Source organism: Sorex fumeus, unplaced genomic scaffold (genome assembly GCF_029834395.1).
Source record: "Sorex fumeus unplaced genomic scaffold, SorFum_2.1 ptg000033l, whole genome shotgun sequence".
Lineage (NCBI taxonomy): Eukaryota > Metazoa > Chordata > Mammalia > Eulipotyphla > Soricidae > Sorex > Sorex fumeus.
This window is the reverse complement of record NW_026606090.1, coordinates 6,366,886-6,380,542: the sequence shown is the minus strand read 5'-3', so window position 1 is coordinate 6,380,542 and position 13,657 is coordinate 6,366,886. Positions and strand designations below refer to the sequence as shown.

The following is a 13,657-nucleotide window of genomic DNA, read 5'->3' as shown; positions in this document are numbered from 1 at the left end:
CTAGCTTTCTATAATTTCTCACTCACTACTTGGATTTTATCCTGTGCTCTTCTGTCATCTATGCTAGCCATTCTGACACCTTATGATTCATCTTTCAGACATGGTCTTGCTTGGGACCTTTTTTTCCCATTCCTTTGTTCAGAATGATCTTTATCTGATACCTGAATGCCCACCTCTTTTACTTCCTTTTCTCCCCCCATCTCTCCTCTCTCTGTCTGTCAGTTTGTCTCTTTTATGGAGGTGAGCAGAGGGCTATACCTGATGGTTCTTAGAAGGCTCCCCCTATGCTCTCTTCAGGAGCACATATATTAAAATTGGAATGATACAAAGAAGATTAGCATGGCCCCAGCGCAAGGATGAGACGCAATGATGTTCAATGAATTCAATGAAACAATGAGACAGATATTCAGTAAACTGAAGGAGAACATAAAAGAAACAGTGGATTAGAAAATTGAGAAAATCCAGGAAGAGATGAGAGCAGAAATTGGAGAGCTGCACACAGAAATGTCATGAATAAAAGACTCCATAGATGAAAAAAATAACTCAGTCTATGCCCTCAACAGTAGAATGGCCACAGCTGAAGACAGAATCAGTGAACTGGAAGATCAGCTGCACCAAGCCAACAGACAACGACAAACAATGGCAAGAGACCACAAAATAGTTCTAGAGCGAATCAAAGTCCTTGAAGATGATTCCAAGAGGAACAACATTAGAATCATTGGAGTACCAGCAGGTTAGGGAAACAATCCCATTGAAAAAACCAAGGTCAAACAATCACTTCACTTGATCACTTGACTTCCTGTTAATCGTCGATTTGCTCAAGCGGTAGCCCAATCTCTCCATTTGTCCCTGTCTCATGCTAGTGTAGCCCAATGGTGTCTGTTCGTTTTAGGAACACAAAGAACCTCAAACCTCAAAATATCGTTCAGGATATTGATGAAGAGGTCAGACCATCTGATAGGTGGGCGGCCAAGCAATCTTTTGACAACTTGTGGAATCCAGTCGGAAACGGCTCTAGTGGTCATCTCCAAATCTCATTACATCTCCAGCCCATCTAATTTTTGACGCCTTCGCAAACGAGACAGTGTCCCTGATTCTTGATCATCGACTGAGGTCGGAACTCTGGATTCTTTCTCTCATTTGAGTGAAACGTGATATTCCAAGCATAGATCGTTTGATTCCTCTTTGGGAGACACGAATAGCGTTCTCATCCTGTTTGCGTAGGGTCCAGGTCTCTGAGGTGTATGTTAATGCAAGAAGAACAGTGGAATCGAAGAGATGTGCCCAGAACCAGAGGTTCTTCGTCCTCTTAGCTATTTCTTCGACACTCTTGAAGGCATTCCAAGCTGCTCTCTTCCTTCTGCGCAACTCAGGTGCCAGGTTATTTGTCATGTTGACTTCTCAACCTAGGTACACATAACTATTGGATTCTGAGATGGTCGTTCCATTGAGAGTGAATGGAGCATCAGGAACAAGGCTGTTTCTCATAAACATTGTCTTCGTAAGATTCAGCTATGTCCTACTTTTCCACACTCATGGTCAAAGTCTGCCAGCATTTGTGACGCTTGCCTGATGTTTGGTGTTATTGGAACAATGTCATCAGCAAAGCAGAGGTGGTGTAGTTGACGACCATCTATCTTCACTAACATTTCTTCCCATTCCAGTCATTGCATGATGTTCTCGAGGATGGCACTGAAAAGTTTCAGTGAAATGGTGTCATCCTGCTGAACCCCTCTCTTGACATTGATGATTACTTCTTTGTAGAATGGTGAGAGCCTGGTAGTGAATCCGTAATACAGCTCATGGAGGATCCTGATGTATTGAGTTTGAATGCCCTGATTGGCTAGGGCTTCAGTGACCGCTTCCATCTCAACAGAATCAAAGACCTTCTTTAAATCAATGAATGTTAGACAGAGCGGCATCTTGAACTCCTGAGAAACGTCAATGAGCTTGGTTATCATGTGGATATGGTCAATGGTGCCTAATCCTTTGCAGAACCTGGCTTGCTTGCATGGTTGTCCTTCATCTAGTGTTCTGCCAATCCTATTCAGGATGACTCGAGAGAACAGCTTGTAGATGACAGACAATAGGCAGCTTGGGCCATAGTTGCCAATTCTGTGGATGTCTCCCTTCTTCTACAGTTGTACAGTCCTGCTGGTTTTCCACTGGGATGGAACCTTGCATTCAGACAGGTAGCACATGAAGAACCGAGCCAGCATATTGATGAGTACTGACGGCAGGTTCTTCAGGTGTTAAGGTCTGACCTTGTCTGGGCCGGGTGCTGTTCATTTCTTTACTGACGAAATGGCGTGTCGGATTTTGGAAGGGAGAACATTGGGAACAACATATCCATCCTGTGGAATTTCGTATGTGGGCAGGTGGACATGGCTATTGAAGAGATCTGAGTATAAGTCATGAATAATCTTCTCCATTGCCCTTCTGGAGGATGTGATGGATCCATCAGGACTTCGGAGGGCAGTCATCTTGGTCTTGTAGTTGGCGAAGGACAGGCGTGCGTTACGAATACTTTTCCCGGCTTCTGCTGCATCTACCAGTACTTCTGCTCTTCTCTCTTTGAGATCTTCCTTGATCGCATCTCTGCACTGCTTTGCAAGCTTACATGTTGGCTTATGATTGCCTGAGGCATACGCCAAACCACATTGGCGAATAAGCTCAAGAGTTTTCAAAGACAGTTGTCTTTTTGTGGCTATCTCTCTCTTGGCATTCCTCGCACAATCATGGAGGTGCTCAACCAGTCGATCATATTCCTCGTCAGTGGTGTCAACAACGGCATCTTCCCAGGTAGAAGCATTAGTGCCAGAGAGATCCCAGTTGGTGGTCATTCTGGGAGTTCTCTTCTTAAACTTTGCAGCCCTTTCTCCCTGCTCTGTGAAGTAGAATTTTGCACGAAGAAGATGGTGGTCCAATCCCATTTGGAATTTTGGGACAACAGTGACATCGGTTAGGCAAAACCATCGATTGAATATGATGTGGTCTATTTCTTTGTGGAACCATCCACCAGGAGATTCCCATGTCCAACGTTTAGATTTGGTCTTCTGGAACTGTGAGTTACCATGGATAGTCTTGGTCGACATGATGAACTCAGACTGTCTCTCACCCTGTTCATTCCATTCTAGCCCATGGGTCCCAGTGTGGAGTTCTTCGGCTCATCTTCTCGGTCCTATCTTAGAATTAAAATCACGGACAATGATCTCAAAGGAGGTGTGGTCTTCATTATAGAACTTCTCCAACTCCATGTAGACCTTCTTAATTTCTCCTTCATCATAATTGAATGTTGGTGCGTAGACAATGAACCAGATAAATACCTCACTGGCAGACCTCCACTACCTGCATTACCAAAATCTTTCCCAAAACAAAAGCCCGGGTCCAAATGGATTCACTAGCGAATTTTTTCCAAAAATTTAAAGAGGTCCTATTTCCAGTACTTCTCAAGCTTTTCCAGAAAATTTAAGAAACTGAAACTCTCCCTAACGGTTTCTACGAAGCCCATATATCTCTGATATCAAAATGATATAAAGACACTACCAGAAAAGAAAACTACAGGCCAATATCCCTGAAAGGAAGAAATCAAGCTCTCATTATTCACAGATGATATGATATTATATCTTGAGAACCCTATATACTCTACCAAGAAACTCCTAGAATTAATAGACTTGTACAGTAAAGTTTCAGGCTATAAAATCGATACCCAAAAGTCCATGGTTTTCCTATACACAAATAGTGAGAGAGAAAAAAGTGACATGATAAAACAATCTCATTCACAAATGTGCCCCAGCAAATCAAGTACCTTGGAATCAGCTTAACTAAGGAGGTAAAAGACCTGTACAAAAAAAAAAAAAACACTACTACAGGAAATAAAAGAGGACACGAGCAAATGTAAAGATATTCCTCTTCATGGATTTGGAGAATTAACATTATCAAAATGGCAATAATTTCTAAAGCATTGTATGAATTCAATGCAATCCCTATAACTATACCAATGCCATTCTTCAAAGAAATGGAGCAAACATTCCTGAAATTCATATGGAGCAATAAGCTCCCACGAATAGCTAAAGCAATTCTTGGGAAAAAGAAAATGGGAGGAATCAACCTCCCTAACTTCAAACTCTACTACAAAGCAGTAATAATTAAAATGGCACGGTACTGGAACAAAGGCAGAGCTGCAGGCCAATGAAACAGGATTGAATATACTGACATCTCCCCTCAAACATATTATCATCTAGTCTTTGATAAGGGAGCAAGAAATGTGAAGAGGAACAAGAAAAATGTCTTTAACAAATTGTGCTGGCAAAACGTGGACAGCTACATGCAAAATAATGGGCTCAGATCTCTGCCTAACACTATGTACCAAAGTAAGGTCAAAATGAATTATAGACCTCAACATCATACAGGAATCCATATGGTACATTGAAGACAAGGTTGGCAAACTCTCCATGACATTGAAGCTAATGATATCTTCAAAGATGTCATGCCACTGGCCAAGAAAGTGAAAACAGAGATAGACAAATGGGACTATCTTAAACTAAGAATCTTCTGCACCTCAAAAGAAACAGTGACCAAAATACAAAGACAGTCTACAGAATGGGAAAGGATATTCGCCCAATACCCATCTGACAAGGGGTTGATATCAAGGATATACAAAGTACTGGTTGAACTCCACAAGAAGAAAACATCCAACCCCATCAAAAAAAAAATGGGTAGATGAAATGAACAGAAAATTTCTCATAAAGAAATAGAATGGCAAAAAGGCACATGAGAAAATGCTGTACATCATTACTCATCAGGGAAATGCAGATCAAAACCACAATGAGATACCATCTCACACCTCAGAGACTGGCCTACATCCAAAAGAACAAAAGCAATCCGTGTTGGCATGGATGTGGTGAAAAAGGAACCCTCCTTCACTGCTGCTGGGAATGCCGACTGGTTCAACCCTTTTCGAAAACAGTATAGACAATTTTCAAAAAATTAAAATTGAGCTCCCATTTGGCCCAGCAATACTACTCCTGGGAATATATCCCAGAGAGGCAAAAAAGTATAATTGAAGTGACATCTGCACTTGTTTGTTCATTGCAGCACTGTTTCCAATAGCCAGAATCTGGAATAGACCCGAGTGCCCTACAACAGATGACTGGTTAAAGAAACTTTGATTGGTGGTATGGTACCACAAGCAGGTCAATCTGTACCTATGAGATGAGTGCATCAGGAGCCTGATGGCAACGTCAGACTTTCAGATACCCCCAAATTGCTGCTGTGCCTTTGGCCAGACCCCAAAAACTTGGGGCAAAGTTTACCAAGAAAGTAAATGGCCAAAATTTAGGTATGTGGGAGACACATCCACAAACCACCTCTGCCTCAGCTATATAATTGGAGGCATGGCCTCTCTGGTTCCTGATCGAACTGCTTAATGACCATGATATCAGAGACTCAGAAGTGAATCTCGGAACCCAAAGGCTTTTGGCAGAAATGCGTCCTGTTCCTGTAGTAGGTTACTGGCTCTGGACCACTCCAGATGGGAATAGGTTTTGTGCCTTGGCCTGTTCCCCCTGGTGGCCTGGTGAACACCATCCTCCAGAGGCCACTGGACAGTCAGGTTTGGGCCTGCAGTGAAAATACACACGGGGCCTCACCACATGGGGGTGAAGCTAACTCTTTCTCCCATCCCAACAAGACCCCAAATCACTGCCTACAAATGGCCTCTCTGGCTCCTGATCAAGCTGATTAATGGCCATGATATCAGAGACTGAGAAACAAATCTTGAAACCCAGTGGCTTTTAGCACAAATGCATCTGGACTGCATACAAGGTGGCAGCCAGCTAGAGCGTATTGGAAAGTCAGATATGAGCCGGTAGTGATGGGACAACTGCAGTCTCATGGGAAAGAGGGCAGTACTGGCTCGTCCTTCACTCCCTACCGAGGTCAAGAGTTGCCCCCCACAAGCAGCTCTCTGGCATGGCCATGGCTCCAGAGGCAAAAGGACTTAATCCAGAACCTGGCAGCTTGCGGCAGAAAAGTGAATGGACCATGCTTTAAACTATGGCGCCATGCCTCCCCGGGAGGGAAAGGATGTTGCTCCCTTCCTTCTTTCCCCCCCACCCCGGCAGCAAGGTGGCCGCCATCTCAGAGCTTATTGGAAATCCAGGTGTGAACCAGTGGTGAAGGGGCAACTGCAGTCTCATGGGAAGGGGGACGGTACCAGCACGTCCTTCATGCCCTACCGAGGTCATGAGTTGCCACCCATAAGTGGCTCTCTGGCACAACCATGGCTCCAGAAGCAAAAGGACTTATTCCAGAGCCCAGCAGCTTTCAGAAGAAAAGTAACAGGACCATGCATTAAACTACGGTGCCATGCCTCCCCGGGAGGGAAAGGGCGTTGCTCCCTTTCTCCTTTTTCTCCCCTGGCAGTAAGGTGGCTGCTGCCTCAGAGCTTATAGGAAAGCCAGGTATGAGCCGGCGTTGACAGGGCAATTGCAGTCTCATGGGAAGGGGGGCGGTACCGGCACATCCTTCATGCCCTACCAAGGTCACGAGTTACCCCCCACGAGTGGCTTTCTGGCACGGCCATAACACCAGACACACAGAAACCAATCTCGTAATTATCTGGCTCTTTGCAGAAATCCAAAATTGTGGCCACGTGACATTATATGATTCTCATAACCAGCTATAGAAAACAAAGTATTTCACAATGCTTTTTCAGCAATTCTGATTGTTTGGGGGGAAATTCTAAACAATAATTGTGCATCTTTTGTTGAAATAATGAATGTAATCAATGTAGAGAAGAGTTAAGTAGAAATCATCTGCCTCACAGGCATTTGGAGGGGTGGGAGGGGGGATATACTGAGGTTCTTGGTGGTGAAAAATGAGTACTGGTGAAGGAAAAGGTGTTTGATCATTGTATGACTGAGACTTAAACCTGAAAGTTTAGTAACTTTTCCCATAGTGATTCAATAAATAAGTATAAAAAGAAAAATAAATAATAATAAAAAACTTCGGTACATCTACAAAATGGAATACTATGGAGCTGTTAGAAAAGATGGAGTTATGAAATTTACATACAAGTGATATTACATGGAAAGTATCATGCTAAGTGAAATGAGTCAGAAAGAGAGAGACAGACATTGAAAGAGTACATTCATCTGGGGAATATAAAGTTTCAAAATAAGAGACCAACACCCAAGAATAGCTGAGATAAATAGCAGGAGGTTTACTCCATTGCTTGGAGGCCAGTCGCACATGCTAGGGGAAGTGTCTGCTCTGATAGAGAAGGAAGCATCAAGAGGGTTGGGAGGATCCTCCCAGAATGTGAGATGCATGCTGAAAGTAGACTATAGATCGAATATGATTGCCACTCAATACCTCTTTTGCAAACCACAGCACCCAAAAGGAGAGAGAACACAAAAGGGAATGCTCTGCCACAGAGGCTGGATGGGATGTGAGGGGGGGGGGGGTGGGGGGGAGGAATACTGGGATACATGGTGGTGAAGAATGGTGGAGGGATGGGTACTTGATTATTGTTTATCTGAAACCCAAGCACAAAAATTTGTAAGTCTACAACTGTACCTCACGGTGTGTCACTAATCTGCTCTATCTGCACTTTCCTCCCGTTGTTCATCGATTTGCTCGAGTGGGACCAGTAACATTTCCATTGTCAGTAACTTCTTGTTACTGTGTTTGGCATATCACATATGTCATGGGGAGCTTGCCAGGCTGTGCCGTGTGGGTGAGATACTCTCGGAAGCTTGCCAGGCTCTCCAAGAGGGGAGGAGGAATCAAACCTGGGCCGACTGAGTTGGCTGTGTGCAATGCAAAAGCCCTACTGCTTTGCTATCACTTCAGCCCATTAAAAATTAAAAAAAAAGAGAGAGAAGGCTACTCCTGGATCTGTGCTCCGGAGTGACCTTTGGTGGTGCCAAAGAATCAGTTGGGGGGGGGGGGTCAAAAGGGTTGACTGCTCATAAATGCTTTAATCTCAGTCCTAGCACTCTTGGCCACTCTCCTGCATCCTTCAATCTTCTCAAGTGGCCTCATAAGTGGGGTTTTTTCCAGACACAGCATCTTAAGTTCTTCTCATTTAGGGCATTTAATAACTATATTTTCTTCTTTACTTTCTGTCATCTCAGGTAAAAAGTACCATCAAGTAGTATTTCTTATATCTCAGCGTCGACTGCATACCAAGTAAAAATATTAACATAAACTGACATACTATATATATCCCATTATTTAGTTTGTCAATTTTATTTTTCTCCTATTAGAATGAAAATAGAACTATGTCATGAACTTTCTATCACTTTGAGTTTGCCAAAATCCCAGTGCCTAAGGATACTTTTAAAATCAAGGTCACCCAACATGTTCTAGTTGAGTAAAAAAATATATGTGAAAAATTGTTAAATACAAGTAATCTCTCCAAATTGGTTTGAAATTTGAGGCAGGCAAAGTTCAATTAAGGTGTAATCAATGTTAATCAAATCAAGATAAATGTGCATCTAAATTTTGAAGCATTTAAAAATTAGAATGCCAATTTATTAGATTTCATATTTTAAAATGAACAAGAATCATTCTGAATCCTTGCTCAATCTATGCCAGTCCCAAGGCATGGCACATGTTTCTTCAAAGGAATCTTTGGTAGTAGTAAATGTTTATCCCCTCATCCTGCTACTAAGACAATTTCATATGTGAAATAGTAGAAAGATAATTCCCTTTTGGTAATGAGCTCACATTGATCTTACAATTTTGACATATCATATTGCTTACTCTACTTTTAATACTGTGTGGTTTCATTGATCACCCAGGTTTTCTCTCTATTGACATTTGGTACACCAGATGTCAGGCTGAGTTAGCAACAAAGACAACCCAGGGCACAGGAGGTAATACAGGGAACAGAGATGATTACTGCATTGTTGGGATATAAATATATTTTAATGACAGTTTTCCTTGCAAGTCTCTATCCCTGCCCCCCGCCACTTTTATCTTCTTTTTATTTCTGTAGCAGAGGAAAAATATCTTTATAACTGTATCTAATTCTTCCATTGGATCTAAGCTCTGTAAGATTTCCATTTTCTCACTGTTATTCTAACACTGCCTAAGAGAGTTCTTGACATGCATAACCATTGTCTAATAAATATCTTGATCACTTTACATCCTGTTGCTCATCAATTTGCTCGAGCAGGCACCAGCAACATCTCCATTCATCCCTGTAGTGTGATAGTGTAGCCCAATGGCGTCTGCTCGTTCCAGGAACATGAAGGGCCTCAAACCTATCATTCAGGGTCTGACCATCTCGTAGGTGGGTGGCCACGTGATCTTTTGACACCCCATGGAGTCCAGTCGGTAATGGCTCTAGTCCAGCAGTTGTCTCCAAATCGCATTACATGTCCAACCCATCTGATTTCCAATGCTCTGGCAAATGAGACAGCATCCCTGATTCTTGATTGTCAACAAAGGTCAGAACTCCGGATTCTTTCTCTCACTCTCAGAGAACTGGGCCCTACAAAAACAGGATGAGAATGCTATTCGGGCCTCCCAAAGAGGAATGGAAAGAGCTATGCTTGGAGTATCACGCTTCACTAATAAATATATTCTCAGTAAATGAAGTCACTTTACTGTCACAATCATTGTCCTCCCGATGTTCATCGATTTTCTGGAGTGGGCCCAGTAATGTCTCTATTGTGAGACTTGTTACTGTGTTTGGCATATCGAATACATCATGGGTAGCTTGCCAGGCTTTGCCGTGAGGGCAAGGTACTCTTTGTAGCTTGCTGGACTCTCCAAGAGGGGCGGAGGAATTGAACCCAGTCAGGTAGGCAAATGCCCTACTGCTGTGCTACCGCTCCATTCAAGAAATTAAATGGTCATAAATTAGGTATGTGGGAGACACACCCACAAACCACCTCCGGCTCAGCTATATAATTGGAGGCAAGGCATCCTGTTCCTGATCAAACTCCTTAACAGCCATGATCCCAGAGACTCAGAAACAAATCTTGGCACCCAGTGGCTTTTTTTTAACAATAGGTTAGTGGCACCGGACCACCCCAGGGGTGAAGGGGTGCTGTCCCTCCACCTGATCCCTCTTGGTGGCTTGTTGGCCACCATCCTCCAGAGGCCATTGGACAGTCAGGTTTGGGCCGGCAGTGACAAGACATGTGGAACCTCACAGGATAGAGGTGGAGCCGGCCCTTTCCTCCCTGCCCCCAAAAGACCCCAAGTCACTGCCCACGAACAGCCTCTCTGGCTCCTGATCAAGCAGTTTAATGTCTGTGATCCTAGAGACTCAGAAACTAACCTCAGAACCCAGTGGCTTTTGGCAGAAATGTGCCAGTCCCCGCAGTAGGTTACTGGCACTGGGCCACTCCAGGTGGAATAGGTTTCATGCCTTGACCTGTTCCCCCTGGCGGCTCACTGGCCACCATCCTCCAGAGGCCATTGGACAGTCAGGTTTGGACCCAAAGTGACAAGACACATGGGGACTCATGGTATCGGTGTGGAACTGGCCCTTTCTTCCCCACTGCAACAAGACCCTGAGTCACCTCCCATCAATGGCCTCTCTGGCTCCTGATCAAGCTTCTTATTAGCCATGATTCAAGAAACTCAGAAACAAACCTCAGAACCCAGTGGATTTTGGGTTAAAGTATCTTTATTCTTACAAAATTATGTGACTAGATAAAATCATCAAAAAACATATATAAAGGGAAGGAGCACGAGATAAGTCATAGCCTGTCTGTACATCTCTCTCTTACACACATACACACACTTACATGCACACACACATACATACAGTCGTAGTAATAAAAAAGTCATAGTCATCATTATGTTTGTGTTTTAGAACAAGAAGATTTTCAAATGGTGGCTGAGAAGGTCTCACCAAAGGAACCAAGGGAAAAAATAAGCAAAACAAGAATAACGAAGACCAAAGAATAAAACATCATTCTAAACTGAGCGTTACAGTCAACAGCAAACTGTCATACTGGTCAAGAAAGATAAGCATCCCTATTATTTTTGCATTGGCACTGTTATTTTGAACTTGACAAGGATACTTTCAGTTTTAGTGTAGTAGTACAAGAGATGCCAAGTCTTGGTCTCTAGAGGACTAAGTGAAGAGTCAGGTCACCAAAGGGATGTATACTGAGAATTACTGCAGAAAGTACAGTATAAAGGAGAGAAGGTACACAGGACAACAGATGTATAGTGCTTAAAAAAATACCAAATAGTCAAATGTGCATACTTTATATTCTGAGTAAAGAACTCAGTAAGGACTTGGAAATTCAAAGAGGAAATATTATGTATCAAGATCTCTGAAGAAAATCTATGTTTGAAATCAAAGCTGAAGGTGACTTCGAACAAGGATGAGGGGACATTTCTTCAGTAAGGGCAGAGAATACAACATAGTTGATAGAAAGGAAGAATAACTATAAAAAAATTCTGAGTCAAAGATCTGACTTGTTAATTTCCAGGGAAGTTGGATGCAAGGTCTCTTGACAAGAATATGGGTAAATGTCTGAGGAGACATCTGTAAAGATACTGATAAAAAATGATTTTTGATAGAAGTCCGGGTAGACATAAGGAATTGGCTATAATTGTAAAATAGAACAGGTATGAGGCTCTCTGGTATTTACAAAGGAAGTACATTTTCCCCAATTCTTTTGAGTGCCAGAGTAAAAAATTAATGTGTTAATTACCTGGAATATTCATATTTAGTGAATATATCATTTTATGAATTTGAATATAAAATCTTAGTGCAAATCAGTGAAGCAGGAATCATCTTAATTTCACTCTTTTATATTTATTTCTGAGTGTCATAGATCTGTATACTTTATCCAAAGTAGCAGCTGTGCATGACAGTTATAAGATTCAGACTCAGGTCAGTTTTACTCCAGGGTTAGGGATTCTAACAACATTACTGTACTAACAATGTCAAACTGGATTATGTTTATGCTTCTAGTACAATCATTATGTAAAAAGATTTATTCAAAGTCTTTAGTAGTGAATTAGTAAAAATTGACTTTTCAGCAGAACTCAACCCAGAATGAGAAAGATGGTACAGCTGGGACATAAAATAATGCATTCTTGGAATCAAATGTACAACTTCTGCACACTTCACTTGAGTATAGCAAAAAATAAAACCAACATCTTTGTGGCTAGACATGAGCTAAGAAGGTAACTGTGATGTTGATAAGGAAATTGATGAGAAATAGAATATAAAAGAAAAATGGAGTGAGATAAAACTGTCATTCCTATCTGACCTTTGCCTCTATACATAAATGCATTTCTCTGAATTCTGGGAAGCTAAAGACTGAACACTTAAAAAAGTCTCTCCAAGAAATAATAACAGTAATAATGAAAAGACAAAATGCCCCGAAGGTTTCTATATTAGCAGATACAAATGGAGTGTTAGATCAAGTTACAAAGGGTGAAGATGAGACAAAAAGCTCTGTAGACTGAGGAAATAAGGGAGAGGAAAAGGATGCAGAGAGAACCACAGTTAAAGCTGTTATTTTGAATTACTATTAATGCCCTCTACCATATAAGAGTAGTATCTGGTTTGAATAGATATTTAACTGAGGTAGCGTTACTAATAGAAATAGAGGCAAAATTCACATTCAGAAGTCAGTATATAACACAATTATGTATGTGATCTCTAGCTGTTGTAAAAAGGCCACAGGGTAAATCTGATTTCACACAAGAAGTGCTAATGTTCCTATACACATCTTGTCACAGGTTGCTAGGAACAGATGACAAAATAAGGTCTGAATCAGAAGGAAGGTATTGGTACAAATATGACTATGATAGTGGCTTCTCTGGGTACTTATTAGCTTAATTTTTAAAAACCAATTTCTCTCTACATCTATTAAGTTGGGGACAAAAGCATTTAATGTTAAAATGTTTGTTTTTGGGACCAAAGAGATGGTATAGCAATAAGGTATTTGCCTTGCAAGTGGCCAGCCCTAGTCTGATCCCTTGCTAGCACCCCATATTGTCCCCAAAACAATGTTAGGGTTGATAACTGAGAAAAAGTTCAGATGAACTTCTGAGCACAGCAGGGCATGTTCCCCAAACCCTCAACAAAAGAAACTTCAAAATATTTTGTTAATAAGTTCCATATTTAATATTCACTATTATCTCTCTTTAGACTCAGATAACAAAAAGAGATACTTTACTTTCTACTAATACCTATAGTTTTTACAATACTTACAGTGAGCGATGATTTCTGAGTATCATAGATAACAAACTTTTAGGAAGTGTTTCCACTATCACTCTGAGGTCTCTCTTCTCAAACTGAAACCTCTGAAGGTAAGATTAACATATTCAATTTAATGCAAAATACATTGCAATTTTATGATGCTTTTGGATAGTGATACAATCCGGAAGAGCATTATTTCCATCAATTAATTGAATGGTATTTTCCATACATCTTACTTTATTGTACAAAAACATTATTTTTTTTAGATGCAATCTCTTTCTCTGATAAATTCTCTGCTGGCTTTTATAGAAACTTAATTTTTTCTGAAATTTAAAGCAGATAAATATAAGGCATACAAGCAAATATGGATTAAATATTGCTCTTTCACAATTTTCACATTGTCTGAATAACATTCTTCTGGTGAAGAGATGGGTCTTTTGAAACATTATATAACAGCAATCC

General features: G+C 41.4%; 1 non-coding gene across 1 annotated transcript; it reads left to right on the top strand.

Annotated features, from left to right (window-relative positions):
* Nucleotides 1-284: 284 nt before the first annotated feature.
* On the top strand, nucleotides 285-391 carry LOC130026255 (U6 spliceosomal RNA). Its single transcript, XR_008792862.1, has one exon. It is a non-coding gene; the product is annotated as a U6 spliceosomal RNA (small nuclear RNA).
* Nucleotides 392-13,657: the final 13,266 nt, after the last annotated feature.